Source organism: Haemaphysalis longicornis, unplaced genomic scaffold, assembly GCF_048455015.1.
Source record: "Haemaphysalis longicornis isolate Haplotype H1 unplaced genomic scaffold, Haemaphysalis longicornis Haplotype H1 scaffold_2, whole genome shotgun sequence".
NCBI lineage: Eukaryota > Metazoa > Arthropoda > Arachnida > Ixodida > Ixodidae > Haemaphysalis > Haemaphysalis longicornis.
Genome location: NW_027526295.1, coordinates 106639323 through 106654918, shown reverse-complemented (window position 1 = coordinate 106654918; position 15596 = coordinate 106639323).

The window sequence follows — 15596 nt, the reverse complement described above, 5'->3', positions numbered from 1 at the left end:
GAAGGCTTTGAAAGAAATGAAAGGGGGCAAAGCACCTGGTGAGGATCAGATAACACCAGACCTCTTGAAGGATGGCGGAGAAATTGTACTTGAAAAACTGGCAAACCTGCATTCGCAATGCCTAATGACCGCAAGTGTACCGGAATCTTGGAAGAACGCGAACATCATCCTAATCCATAAGAAAGGCGACATGAAGCACTTGAAAAATTACAGGCCGATCAGCTTACTATTAGTCGTCTACAAGGTACTTACCAAGGTAATCGCTAAGAGAATTTCTGCAACCTTAGATTTCAGTCAACCTAAAGAACAAGCAGGGTTCCGTAAAGGTTATTCAACAATGGACCATACTCACACGATCAATCAGGTGATAGAGAAGTGCGCTGAGTATACTGAACCCCTATATATAGCCTTCATAGATTATGAGAAAGCATTTGACTCGGTCGAAACCTTAGCAGTTATTCATGCATTACGGAACCAGGGGGTAGATGAGCATTATGTAAGAATACTAGAGGATATCTACAATGGGTCCAAAGCTACCATCATCCTCCATAAGGAGAGCAGTAAAATACCTATAAAGAAGGGTGTCAGACAAGGAGACATAATCTCTCCAATGTTATTCACAGCATGTTTACAAGAAGTATTCAGAACGTTGGATTGGGAACATGTGGGAGTAAGGGTTAATGGAGAATACCTCAGTAACCTCAGATTTGCTGATGACGTTGCCTTGCTAAGTAACTCGAGGGAAGAATTGCAAAGCGTGCTTCCCGCACTGGACGAACAGAGTAGAACCGTGGGCCTGAAAATTAATATGCAGAAAACTAAAGTAATGATCAATAACCTCGGGACAGCACAGCGGTTTGAGATAGGTGGTGAGGCAGTGGAAGTGTAAGCGAATATATCTACTTAGGCCAAGTTGTGACCCCAGATCCCAACCATGAGGCAGAGATAATTGTAAGTATAAGAATGGGGTGGGGTGCATATGCAGACATTCTCAGATAATGAATAGCAGCCTACCATTGTCGCTGAAGAAGAAAGTGTATGACAGCTGCATCTTACCGGTACTCACCTACGGGGCAGAAACTTGGAGGCTCACTAAGAGGGTTCACCTTAAATTGAGAATGACTCAGCGTTCAATGGAGCGGAAAATGATAGGTGTAACATTAAGGGACAAGAGGAGAGCGGAGTGGGTCAGGGAACAAACACGTGTTAAGGACATATTAGTAGAGATTAAGAAAAAGAAATGGACGTGGGCAGGGCATGTTGTGCGAAGGCAAGATAACCGCTGGTCATTAAGTGTAACACAGTGAATCCCTAGAGAAGGCAAGCGTTGCAGGGGGCGGCAGAAAGTTAGATAGGCAGATGAGATCAAGACGTTTGCGGGGATAAATTGGTCACAGTTGGCACAGGACCGAGATAATTGGAGAATAATGGGAGAGGCCTTTGCCCTGCAGTGGGCGTAGATAGGCTGGTGATGATGATGATGATGATGATGAATATGTTACCAAACAAAGTACATTCTCCGGGCTTCAGTTACGATAAAGGTACACCACTTCCGATGATGTAGATAGTCTTTGTAGAATCGCCCCAAGCAATCTTTGGCCCGGGAGGTGCTGCTTCCGGAATTTCGTCGCACTGGAATGTGAACTGTGAATGTGAACTGGTAACATATTACATTAAGGTAATGAAATACCCGTCAGATTTAGGCCAATCGTTGGGCGTTAAACAGTGGGTAGCCTGCAAAAAAGACGAGTTTCCTCTCTGTTTTGTAAGCACCAAGCTGCTGAAAATTCCATAAATGAAAACAATAATTTTATCTTGATAGGTCATTATTTGCTCTTCCACAAAAGATTTTCATTTGTGTATTCCATAAGGGCAATCTGCTAATATTGGTATTTGTTATTTCAGTATCACTTTTTTTGCGTTCACATTTGTATTTTGGATATAAAATAAAAAGAAAACATCGTTCCTTCGACATGGTGTCATTTATGTAATTTTCATCTCACAGTTGTGCATGCTCATGAATTCGAGAAAAGACAAAATACTTAACATTTACATACCCAAATCAGTTCTCTGTTCGTGTCCCAAGCTTGTATGAGTAGACTATCACTTCAAGATCCGGATAGGTTTAAGGTATACAGATACTTGCTTTACAGCTTTGCTTGCAACATCGCATTATGAATATAGGGAGTTTTTTTTTTATTTCGTGGTCAGTGCATTGAGGTCTGATAAATCAGGTGGCAAAACACTGCGATTATAAAGGTAAAACCTCATTGCATAAAAACTGAGGTCATGAAGATGTTCCAGAAGTGCACAAATTACAAATTTTTTAGTGCAATTGCCGCCATTGCAACCCATTTATTTGTGGCATTGTTTTATATGGCCTAAACTTCCGGTGCACAAGGGTGCGTTCATGCCCAATTGCTATGGTTTTGGTTAACTGCCTTGAAAATGTTGAAAATCCGGAACCGCGACCTTGCGCTTCCGCGTACAATAATATAACTCGTTGATAACTGAATCGCGAATGAAACGAGGCCACTTAAAAAAATTGCATAACTTCAGAGAATTGTCTACTAATCACAGGTGTTACTTGCGCCAAATCGGCATTTTTTGTAAATGAAGAACGTTACAAGGCTCAGCATTTTCCGAATATTTTTTATATTTTTGTTGTTCTTTAGTTTTTCGAAATTCTGTTCGACCAATTATCTCCATATACGCTATGCTAACGATTACAAGCAGAATTTCCGATAAATCTGCATGATTGTGCAAATGCAGGGCGTTACACGGTTCGCCATTTTCCGCCATTATTTATATTTTTATTAATTTTTAGTTTCTGAAAATTTTGTTTGACCAATGATCTTCGTTTACGATATTTTTTTTTATTCAAGGTACCCCTAAAGGCCCTCCGCAGGAGGGTATTACATAGGGGGTCGGGGAGCATTCAGATACATCCAACAAACAAAACATGAATGGGTGCTAACAAAATCAAATTATAAGTATAGAAAAACGAAAGCAATAATATTTTCTCAAACACATAACCACAAAAAGTACAAAGTCACATTACTACAAAAAAGAAGGAAAGGATATGGAAACAAGGAAAGAAGATCAGGTCGCTTCATTGCTTAACAAGTCTTGAAATTTTGTTATGTTAGATTCAGTGGCAATGTGGTGTGGTAGGTTATTCTACTATTGTGCGTGGAATAAATGACTGGGCGAACGCAGATGAATGGCAATTGATACGCTTAACTTTGCAAGAATAATCGCGCCGTGGAAATGTGACGGCGGGTGTGTGAAAGAAGTTGTCGTGACGGCGCTCATGGTGATACAATTTATGAAAAAGTGTTAAGCGAGCATGTTGGCGGAGAAGCGATAATGAAACCAACTCGGCCCGGTTTTTTAGGGAAGTGACGCTTGCGAATGGTGAATAATCAGAAAAAATACAACGAGCAGCACGGTTTTGCAGGGATTCAATGTCGCGTATTATGTAATCTTGACTTGGATCCCAAATGGCCGATGCATATTTTTTTTCGGTGTTTCCGCCCGGGAAACACCAAAAAGACGGAACTTTCGCCCGGGAAACACTATTAAAGGGGGAACTTCCGCGAAACCTGAATTTTTCTAAAATGCAGGGCGTTACAACTTACACTGCCGAGTGCTTATCCGGTCTGCGCAAGAAAACGCTAAGATATTTGTGTCTGCGCGATCGATCAAAAAAAAAAAACGTAGTATCTAGAGAGCCGTTCGACGGCGCTTTACCTGGGCGTCAACGCAGGAATTCTGCAGGTGTCACGGCTCAACGTTATGTAGAGTGAGTGATTTATTATTGGTTCATTACATTACCAGATGCGTAATTCACTACCGCCCTCCTATTACAAAAATAAAGGTCAAGGCATAACCGCACCATCAGAAGAAAAAATTCAGTACACCATTTCATGCTTGTTATATCTCCACTCGTGACAAGCAGCTTTTATTTTCAGTACGACAGTGCGCTTGCGTGTTAGTTATTTGCAAGCATTGTCATAGGGGGCCCTTCCCGCAAATGTCCCAGAATACTTTTCGCAACAAGGCAGAAGAACTGTTATCAATTCCATACGCATCGATCGAATAAATACCCGCACGGCGCATCATAGTGTTGGAACGGGCACAACACAGCATGACAAAAGGCTTCCGCTCGTATTAATGTACTTAAATTCCCGCAAACCGTAGTATTATGCCTCTTCGGTAGAGCGATTCAAAAACGGTGGCCTAAAGAAAGCCACTCGCCGCCGAATGTGTTATCTAAGACTCCTGTTTGACGAGCCACAGCATGCAGAGTACTTATAAGCCTATGTCTGACCTCCCCAGCCGTTCGTGGGTCGTGGCGCAGTGGTTATGATATCCACCACTTGATGTGTTGTAGTAGACCCAGGTTGGATTCTCCGTAGGGTTGACTGTATGTGCTTACATGTCTTGCATGATGTAGCATGTGTTACAGCCTTCGTCACGGGGTGCTGGCGTCGGCCTGGCAATGCGAGAGAAAAAAAAACGGATAAAATCAATTCTGGCCGAGTGGCTTTAAAACTTTTTTGTGTGTGTGAAAAGCAACAAGGCCGCTTATAAAAGGGGCCGTATGATTTGGGGGCTGCTTCGTAAGCGGGAACAGATTATCATTAAATTAGATTAAAATTACCATTAAATTATCATTAGATAACCATTAGATTAAAATTATGGCCAGCGGCCCGCCGAACACACGGCCCGGGGTTTAGGTGGTCCTCTGGTTAGGCGGCCCTCAAGAGGACCGCTTAAATGCCGGGCCGCGTTTTCGGTGGGCCGCGTGTTGCGCGGGCCGATTGCGCTCTAGGCCGCCTGAACCGCCGCTTTATAAGCGGCTTTAAATTGACGCAGCAGTCCGTCTGCATGCAGGTCGGATAACCAGGAATGGACTAAGAGTGTAGTATTCGAAACGGCACTTTCTAGCACGGAACGATAATGAGGATTGTGTGTATATGGATGCGTGCTGAGTGAACGGAGAGTCTATCCGACCATACGTCGACCCGTTCGTGTTCTTAGGCACTCTTGATTTCTCTATCGTTAATTCAGAATTTTCTAATGCTAACGCATGCTAAAAAACAGACTGAAATTTTAACTGACTTGAATAGTGAGCCAGTAACTAACTGCCTTTGAAGAGCAGTGACACCACGCTCGCTAATGACGCACCCATGTTTGGCTTACCTCATGCTGTAGTAAAAAAGTAAACCAATGCGTTCTAATTCCGGTGGTAAGAGAGCTTTAAAGGGACACTGAAGTGATATGTAAACATTGCGGGATTACTAGCGCAAATTGTAGTCCGGAGTCCCCAGGCCATGTTTCGACCACTCTAAGCGCGTTTACGCGATTTTATTTAGTAGAAAAACTAATTCGAAAATGCTGTCCTCCTCTCTTTACGCTCGCCCATTTTCTGTGGCGTTTTCATGTGACGTCAGGAGGGGATGAGCTGGCAATTGGCTGCTCCACGGCTGCGCTACTGCACGGCTCCCCGGCCGACAGAGTCAGTCGGCCCAGCGTTTCGTCCGCCGGCCGCCGGCAGGTCGTCGCAATCAAGGAGGTTAAAAAAAATTGCTTAGTCGCAATTCGTTCGCTTAGTTGAAACGAAGCCAGGACACGTTTGTGAATGGAAGAATGTGCCTTTCTTTACTTGGTTTGTTTGTACACTGTATCTAGCTCCAAGTCAAGGTCGCTTCACACAAGCGCTGCACAAGCGCACATGCGACGCTTCGCTGACTGGTACGCCAGTAGGAAAATATAAGGCCTCTTGAAGGCGGGAGAAGAGTCAGCGAAGTCAATATAGGTACTAAGGAAATAAAATCAACTGATATTTTTACCGTACATCGTAAAACTAGGGCGCGGGAAGCACTTTTTTGCGCTGGGCGAACAAGCACAGCGGTCAGCAGCACGACTACGCATCTGCGAACGCTTTTCCGTCTACGAAATGCAATTGCTAGACGTGAGCTACTGTGGAAACTCGGGCGACGCTTACTGCACGATCGCAGTACAACAAATAGTCACCTAAGCTGCTTGAAATGCCAGAACTAAATAAAAGTGTAAACCGGTTGACAATATATACCTTATATTAGCAAGGCTTTCGCGTCCCGCTCCGTGGCTCAGTTGTGTGGGGCGCTATAGGTATGTAACCGCAAATGTTTTGCAAGTCACGAGTTCGAATCCCCGCGGGTACGTGCTTTTTTTTTTGTAAGTTAACTTTTTTGTTTTCCGCCGATGTTTTCTATAATGAGTTCACCTTTTTTTTTGGGCTGCAACGTTCATGGATACATGAACTAGTTCACAAAACGCGCGCAGGCTGGCACTGGCGCGCTAGCGAGTTCTCGTTGGCGTACTGTTGCCATAAGCACCGACTGCTTGCAGGCAGTGGGCACAGGCCAGAATGAACAGACCCTTGGCCTGGTGCGAACACGCTTTTTACGATACAGGCATGAGGGAGGCAATCTCCAAATATGGGGGAAAAGCGCATGACATTTGGGCGTCTGCGGGTACGCGGAGGGCGTTCATGCACTGCGTAGGTCTCGGCTAGTGAATGCTACGACTACAAGCCGTCCTGGAAGGCTTATCTTGCGCATTTTACAGCCGACAACATGGCAGAAGCGCGGTACGATGATTACTGAGATATTGAGAATGCCCACCCAACAACGCCGTTGGTTATGTTTTACAGAACCGAAACCGAAACCGAAACTTGTGTGATTGCTAACCTTGGGCATCGTCCAATCACGGCGCCCCTCCTCCTAACGTCACAGCCTTAGTTGGTGCGGCCGCCGCAAACCGCGCATGGTAGGTTTTCTTCTTTCGCGCTTTGTAAAATAATTACCGATTTGTCAACCGGATAAACGATGAAAAGTGTGCTAATTTGAGCCAGTCTACGCAGTGCAAGCGAAAACGGGAGCTTGACAAATTCACTTCAGTGTCCCTTTAAACTGGGAAGTTATGGCATCATAAGACCGCAAATTACGAGGCCAAGCATTTTAAGGGAAAAGGCTACTTTGCTGTTATAGTGAGATGTCATCCAGAATCTCTGTCGTGACGCTAGTCCTTGCTTAAGGCCAGTGATTTATCACTTCTATACCTTGTACACAACATCAAAGTAGCAGGCGGATGTGTGCTTTGCGAAAGGCGTTTCAGTTTTGCATTGAGGCTTGTTGAGTTCATTTCAAATATGAACAGATGTAGCGCTCACTTACTCCAAAAAGTAGCTCCGCTTCACAATGTCTTGAAATTACAGTGTATGTCAAATGACTGCGCTACACTATGTCGTACATATGCCTCCGTTGTGTATCGAGGGGATGGTTGCATATATTGAAGCCAGCTTACAGGAATGCTTACATATCGTCCTCGACGGCTCATACAGCTGCGTTGGATAGGCGCGTACGAGTGACATGCCCTGGTGGCCAAGGCTGAAACGGATCATTTTTAAGGGTACAACAATGTGTGCTTGAGCTGATATAGTTTACATGCAGTGCGTACTTTCCCGATATTCGTGCTCTGTAGTTTACCTACGCAGGTTCAGAATTGCGTTGCTCCTTATAATTGGTAACCGCAGCGTTTCTGTTTCTCTTTAAAGGAGCCATGAAGACAAAATACAAGTTGGGTTTATTAGAAAGACTGCTTAGTCCCGATAACAATGATACCAATATCATTGCAATCTTCGAAAAAATAACAGAGATATTAAAGAAAACGAGTGAAGCAGTCGCGACCCCCAATTTCCCGCAACGTTTCTATGACGTCACGGAACCTTGTTTGTGCGATTGGCGGCCGCCTAACTGACTTGTCGCGACGACACATGACTGTACGTCTGTAATGGGGCCTCTAGTTCTATTTGACCGCATGACTTGAATGATAAAGGGCAGATACGCACTTAAAATTATGTTTTATTGTTGGCCCGTATGACGTCATTCTTGCTCATAAGACGTGACTGTGGCGCAAAATATGAAAGTTTTTGAATACTTTTTGCTTTTTTTTCGTTAAAAAACATTTTTTTGTGGCTGTAATGGAGCTTAGTGAGATACTGAATCCTAGTTCTTTCAAATTAAACGAAGTTGTAATTTCTCTTCATGGCTCCTTTAACACACCCGCCGTGGCGGACGTCATTGATTGCAGCACTTGCTAGCTGAAAAAAGCTTGCAGGCATCCAGGTCATGTATTTTGTGTTACACAGTTTGCCCGACATCTGAAAAAACGCTGACCTGCAGGCTGGACAGGCAGAGGCTGGCGAGAGACAGCTGGTATGAACTTGCGTCTCGTGTATTTCTTTCATATGTGGCGGGGTAATTACTGTCGGCTGTCATAGCTCTATGATAGCGTATTGCACGGCATAGTGTGCATGCCTGGAGTTTCTGTTAAAAAAATGTCCACATATCTTTTTTACCTACATGGTTTTCAATCCACAGAGGAAACGTTTGACTCCATCAACATGTTCCGGTTCTCAGTATCTCGCGCAATATGCCAAATTTAGTAACATTCCTTCGCGAGACCTTTTACGAACAAGAAGATTGGGACACCTGACAGATCATTTTCGACAGCGCGTGGTATACAGCCACTACTGCAGGCAATGAAGAAAATACGAAACCTGAATTAGACATTTAGCATAAATCGTAGGCTAGACCGCTCGAGGTAGAAAGACGCGAAGAAAATTCCATGGAAATTCATTGAATTACCGAAGAATGAACAAAATTTTTATTCCGCGCGTCTAGAGTGTCAGTTTTTCGATGCATAACATGGCTATAAGCAGGAATAAGGCATTGAAATATTCCACTCTTTCTGGCATTTCTTTGTTTCTTTTCACTAATAATGTAAAGTTCTACCATTGTAGCGCTCGAGTGCCTTCACATCGGTAAATATGTTTTTTTCCCCTGAACATTGAAGCCATACTGCAGAGTCAGTCCATTTGCGCTATTTCTATGATCAGATTTCCAACGTACGTTTACGAAATTTATTGGTTTCTCTTCGTCTGTTTTTATTTTGCCTTCGTCTTTGTTCGGGAGCAATGTAGGAGGACAGCAAATCAGAACTGCATATTTCCTGCAGCCCTAGTCCGCATACTTACGTTCGCTCTAGTATTTGTCCTAGATACGTCATTGCAGAACTCACGAAACACACAATTTGCGGGAGAATCAAAATTATGGTTTAAATTGTTTAATTTCCTAGTGCATGAGCATCGTTTGGTGCCGGACAAGCGGGGAGAGAGGGGGCACTGTAAAACACCCGATTTTTTCATAAATCAAACTTCCATTTTCTCTGCATAAACTCTGCAAGAACATCAAAGTAAAGCCGTCATACGATTGCCACCCACTTTGCCACCGTGGTCTCTCTACCTCACAATATGCACAACCCTAGCATTGCACAAGGCATGCACTCAAGCACACTGCGAGGAACCACCGTGGGTTCGAGCTAGCTGAGCACGCTCTAGATACTGAAACGCCGTCCCTTAAACTCAACACCACCTCTGTTGGCAGGTGGAGTAGGGGCGACAAGAGAATATGCCCAGGGTGTAGAGGGAAGACATTTATTTTACACCAACGTCCTAGTTACGTAATTTACAGGACAGGTACGCACTTCCATTTAGGTGCTAGGGGCGATGGGGCGCCACGCGCAAGTGTGCGCGTCGTCAGCGCATAGCCAGTGGGCTCTTTGGTCAGGGCACAATCCGGGGGCGCGGCACAACTGTTGCGCGCGCGCATCGCCGTGCTGGTCAGATCGGCTCGCAGCAGCGAGGAAGACGCGGCCCATTCGCTCACAGGCACGTACCGCACGGCGTGTTCGTCGAGTGGTAGGTACGGCCTTACTATATGCAAGCGTTGAGACAACAGGAACAGCCTAAGGCACGTGCCGGCAGCCGGGAGGGCAGGTGGGCTTTTGCCGGCGCAACACAATTGCAGCCGGCTCGCAAAGAAAGCGTCACATACCTTCGGCCAACGCCTTCGGCGTCCTGGAAGCGTATCCCCGAACGGACCCCAGCACAGGGCGCGCGTTCGCGTCCCGGCGGGTGGGGTTCGGTAATCGTTCAAACGGGCCAATCAGATGAGGTTAGCTCCACTACCAGGGCGGAGCACGGGCTGCGTGACAGTGTTTTATCGCGCAACGGTCGCTGCAGCCTTCAGCTCAGGCGGGGGTTTGAGAAGACGGCTCGGCGCTACACAGTGACGCCGAGACGAGCCGGCATTTTGAAGAGAGAGAGGGGAAAAGCGCCTTGAAACGGCACAAACCTAGCGATCGCGCAATGGCTCGGGCACCATGATCTCCACACTCCCTCTCCCAGTTTGTGGTCTCTCTACCTCACAATATGCATAACCCTAGCATTGCACAAGGGAGGCACTCATGCACACTGCGAGGAACGACCGTGGGTTCGAGCTAACTGAGCAGGCTCACGATACTGAAACGCCGTCGTGCCAACTCAGCACCGTCTCTATTGGGCAGGTGGAGTAGGGGCGACAAAAAAATATGCCCAGAATACGGAGGGAAGACATTTATTTTACACCAACGTCCCAGTTACGTAATTTACAGTACAGGTCCGCACTTCCCTTTAGGTGATACAGCGATGGGGCGCCACGCGCAAGTGTGCGCGCGTCGTCGGCGCAGAGCCAGTGGGCTCATTGGTCAGGGCAAAGTCCGGGGCGCGGCGCAACCGTTGTCGGCGCACTTCGCCGAGCTGGCCAAATCGGCTCGCCGCAGCGAGGAAGACGCGGCCCATTCGCTCACAGGCGCGTACCGCACGGCGTGTTCGTCGAGTGGTAGGTACGGCCTTACTATATGCAAGCGTAGGGACAACAGGAGCAGCCTAAGGCACAGGCCGCCAGCCGGGAGGGCAGGTGGGCTTTCGCCGGCGCAACAGAGTTGCAGCCGGCTGGTAAAGAAAGCGTCACATACCTTCGGCCAACGCCTTCGGCGTCCTGGAAGCGTCTCTCCGAACGGACCCCCGCGCAGGGCGCGCGTTCGCGTCCCGGCGAGAGTGGGGTTCGGGAATCTTTCAAACGGGCCGATGAGGTGAGGTTAGCTCCACCCACCAGGGCGGAGTGCCCGCTGCGTGACAGTGTTTTATCGCTGCAACGGTCGCTGCAGCCTTCACCTCAGGCAGGAGTTTGAGAAGCTTCCAAGCTTCCTGTCTGTACACAGTGGCGCCGAGACGAGCCGGCATTTCGGGGAGAGAGGGGAAAAGCGGCGGGCAACGGCACAAACCTAAAGATCGCGCAATGGCTCAGGCGCCAGGATCCCCACACCACCCACATGCGATTGCCACCCACAATGATTTGCCAAATCATTGTCAGATTACCTGGAGTATTTTGTGTACATTCTTTGTTGAAACTCGTTTGTAAGTGACTGTAACAATAGACATATTATGGTAAGGGAAGAAAGTTGCTCATCTAGGCATGTATTGGGGGTTTATTTTGTCGAACACTACACAAAAGGCTGCTTCTCTCCAGTATAGCCAGGGTTCCATTATTACTTTAACCCCCTCCATTGTGCCAATTCCTCTCCTTTTGGTTCTTTTCTTTGTGTTTTTATATATTACTCCTTGTGTCACCGTACGTCTCGACTAGGATACATTGATTTGTTTGAATCTGTCGACTGTTTTAAACAAATTGATAATCTCTTGTATGTTCTCCTCGTATATTCTTGAAGCAATCCCTTTTGTACAGTACCGCGTGTTGTAATTTTCAAGCATCGCCATCAGGGGGCCGAATGGAGCGAACGCAACTCGCATGTGCTCTGCAGGTTTTTGCACTTGCGTGGCGTGAAACTTGGATCTACCAGCGAACAGCCTCTGAATAGTGTGTCCTAAAGGTATATGTTACCTGTGAATACATGTTTTGTGAAGATTGAACCGTGTGCGGGACATTTGCGAGGGTCTTTTACCCCGTGCGAGCCGTAGCTCGCTACACCTATTAAGCACATCAGCTCCGCACGATGAGGGTGGCGGCCACCGAGGCAGCCGCTCGCTATTGGCGGTAAGCGCGACCACTGGCGGCGCTCCGAAGCGCCCCTCCGTGACGTCGGCTTAGCGATTTTCGCACTTGTCGTCTGCTTCAATCAGGCTAGCTGTCCCTGCTGTATCTTTGCGCTCGGTTGACGTCGGACGCTTGACCGCATCAGTTTTTGCGTGTGCTTAACTTTTTATCATAATAATGGGATTAAAGTCGTATGCACTATCTCAAGGCGTGAGTTAAATTATAGTTTTGGATACCGCTACGAAAGAAACATTGCCGGCGTTGCCCCATTCCTTGTGAAGCCGGTCCTGTGCGAAGCGTCAAGAGTCGGAGCTAGGCGTCAGCTCCTGTATTAAGCAATGTTTCGAACAAAGGTTACAGCCAGCTGCTAGTGACCGACAGTAGCGAAAATATAATACCAAGACAAATTCCAGGCCTTCGGGGCTGTCGGCTTTGGCAGGAGGCATTACGATTCCCCGTAATCATATGTAAGGTAAAACAGTTTTTGCAACCTTGACCAACGCTCGAAAGTATTGTGTTACATCACTTCACGTTGTCATACCATGAAAGTATGCCAACATGCACTATGGGCTGCGTAAATGGTAGGTTGAGTTCCAAATAACCAGCAGTGTGTACCAGGCTTCTAACCAGTATGGAGGTGTAGTGAGCAAAACGAGTCACGTCTACGGTAAAGAAACAGTGACGCTATGTTTGTTCAGACCTGGAGGGATATTTCGGTACATTTCCTACAGCCATATCTTCCCAATATTCAAATACGCGTCATAGTAAAAGTGCACTCAAAAAGAGGATGAGTAAGAAGAGGAGAAGGAAGCTTTATTTAACAGTAAAATCGAGCTGATTAGTGGGCAGGGTCCTCAGTCTAGGACCAGAGAGTAAGAGTGATTGTTTTTTCCATTCATATACGCCATCTCGAGCAGACCAGGCTTTGTTCTTTACGCCTGGAAGGGTTGGACAATAAAGAGCTGCTTGGAAATATTACTCGGTTTCGTTTCTTGTAATATATGCACACATACTATTTATTGCGTTCGTTAGTGAGTATATCAATCCTTCAACACCGTAATCATGTCACAGTTGTTCGGGTTGAGAGTGAGTTCGTTATGATAACGATGGTTACGATAGACATTCGAAGCACAAAAGCCGCCTTCAAGTACTCTGGATAACGTTGCCTGGGGCGCGATCGCGGCGGAGTAGCACAAACCTTCTCGTTGCATTTTCACGGGAATGAACAACCCACGCTGCCGATTTGCACCTTCTTGCACGTAGCCATAACGGAAGCTAATTTGTGAAGAAGGGAATTCGCCATACAGCCGGAAGAAAATATCCACACGGTCTTTGTGAGCCTCCCAAACACCCCCAAGCTTCCTAATTAGACGTTTGTGACTGTGCAGAAAAATAATGCGTTGGGTACAGAAATAAGAAAACGTTCATCGGATACAACTCAACGACAACGAAAGTAATAGAAGAGAGCCGCTTTATTTCCTGCTGTGCGATTTGCGCGTAGCGGAGCCGCTGCTTGGTACGTACCAATCGACTGCTCGGTGTTCATAAGAGCACCTCAAAAGCACTGTAGGGAAGCCTACGCATTTTCAATACTTATCGAGGAATTCTGAGGCTAAACATCGCGAATAAGCTAAAAAGGACGAGTTACACACCATCTTCGACCGATACTCTAAAGAAAGTTGTTCTCTCTCTCCTCGTGTGATGCCAACTTGCGGGGGTTACAGCTTGAAATTATTCAAATGTGTCGGAAACTTACAAAAATAACTGAATTGATGGAAATACTCTTTTTAATGCACTAAAGCATCAAAGCTGGCGATTTTTAGCACAGCCACTGCTGCCCCTCAGAAGCAGATTGTAGCAGACGACAGCGGCTCGTGTGCCTAAGCCGACTTCAAAGCCGCGGGGCGCCACTCGAAAATCTGACCGCCAATTGCGAGTGTCCCCAATGACTCAAGCGCTCTTTGAAACTCAGCCCCAAGGAACCGGGAGGCCAATGGAGGTCGTCGAAGAAGAAGGGGAGTCAATCTCACCCGAAGAACTTACTAGCAAGGCGGGATGGCTGACAAGCCACCGACAACGAAGCACTCGCGCTCTACTCCATTTAAGCCCACCGCAAGGGACTGGCAAGTGACAAGGGGCCACTGAACCCGAATCCTCAAGCGGGGCTTCGCATTCTCGACAACGACAACTCAAGCCGCCTCACCCTACGCGGTAGCCAGAGCTACCGCGTGAAGACATCAAGATCATGCTTCAGCCGAGGGAAGGCCTAGATGCTTCCAGGATCAGCCAAGCGCTGCTAAATGACGGAATACTGTGCGCCACGAAACTAACCGCTAGTGGAAAGAGCGGAGAAAGACACGCTTAGAAGAAATGCGCTAAAAAAACATCATCTTCGCAAGGACCCAAGGCATGGAGAGGGCTGTGAAATACAGCGCAATCAAGGAAATCCCGATCGACGAGAAACTTCACGAAGTTATAGCATACGCCGCAACGTCTGAAGACACCTCCAAGAGTGTAATCCACAATATACCGGCGAGCTACAGTGGAAGTCGAGGATGGCGGTGCGCCATGCTGACCCACATGCACTGACTGTGAGAAAATACTATGCACAAAGTATTAGTTGGCTTTTTGAACTGTATAAGCTGAAGACACCGAATGTGGAATGGGTACGTGTCCTAGAAGAACTTTGTACGTTCGATGTTTAATTTTTCCTGTCAGCCGAAGTTCGGCCGACGGTTTTTAATCTATCCGCGACGTGTCTTGTGTGAAACGAAAAAGGTAATAAATATAAAAAATATACAAAATAAATATACAAAAAGGTAATAATAATAAAAAATCAAGCAAGCATATTTCTTTTTACAAAGGCACATTGTAAATGTTACTTATATATTGATTTTCGGCCTTATATTTGCGTAATTACTTGTTCTTGTTCAACAATGTGGACAACTATGAACATTGACACCACATTTAGACGTTTAGATTTGGCTGTGGGTAGATAAGATTTTTGCGCAGCTTATGCTTCACTCAGGCCGGGTGGCTGAATCGAGTCGCAGACAGACAGATAGACACACCAAAATTTTTGAGTTATAGTAGTGCAAGAAAGACTATCATTTTTAAAAGAAGAGAACTCCCGGTAGCGCTGTATCAGGGATGGTGCGCGCGAGCACTGAAGGAGGGATGTTCGCATTGGATTGGACAAACCCCCGTTTGAATCATCAAGGAAGGAGTGGGACCGGACGGCAAAGAGTTCGCCGCTGGTTCGAAGTACAATAGGAACTTTCTGTTTTCAGCATGAACAAGGTTGGCAGGGTTTGTTCCTTGGTTGAAAAAAAGGTTGTCCGGTGACCATCACGCAGGCGGCAGGAATGCGTGCAGTATGAAACGTGACACCAGGTATGTGGAGTGCGATGTTGGCTGTGTGTATGCGCCTCCACTGTCTCGCGGTAAGGAGTAGGTACGACCAATGGGCAGATGCGTCGAGTGCACATCGGAGAGCATGAATTATCCCTAAACGAGGCTATATCGCGGCGCATTGCAGCACGTAGCGGTACCGAGGTGGTTGCAGGCCCACATTTTGCAACACAAAGATTGTGCTCAAGCATGCGCAAC